The sequence below is a fragment of the Nannospalax galili genome, unplaced genomic scaffold, assembly GCF_000622305.1.
Source record: "Nannospalax galili isolate Female #2095 unplaced genomic scaffold, S.galili_v1.0 scaffold10, whole genome shotgun sequence".
NCBI lineage: Eukaryota > Metazoa > Chordata > Mammalia > Rodentia > Spalacidae > Nannospalax > Nannospalax galili.
The window spans coordinates 9,363,886-9,364,248 of NW_008331140.1; positions in this window are offsets into that span (position 1 = coordinate 9,363,886).

A 363-nucleotide genomic window follows, 5' to 3' on the forward strand; every position below is an offset into this window, starting at 1 on the left:
CTGGGAAGAGTGGCTGGAAAGAGTGGCTGGATATTCAGGGGATGGTCAAGTGACCCTGCTTGGCACTTCCTTAATGAATGAGCACAACTGTCAACAAGCCCAATTGTGACTATGTTTAGTGATCAGGCTCATCCGAAGTCATGATGATAGTACTTATTTCATGCAGTAGGGACTGCTGTATATCAGCATCTTATTAAAAGGACCTGGAATTTAAAAGGATTTGGTGCTAGGGGCCACATATGAGGAAGAACATATGCTGCTTATTTTTCTGAGTCTGTGTTACTTCACTTAGTCTAACAGTTTCTAGTTCCATCCATTTACCTGGAAATTTCATAATTTCATCTTTCTTTACTGCTGAGTAGA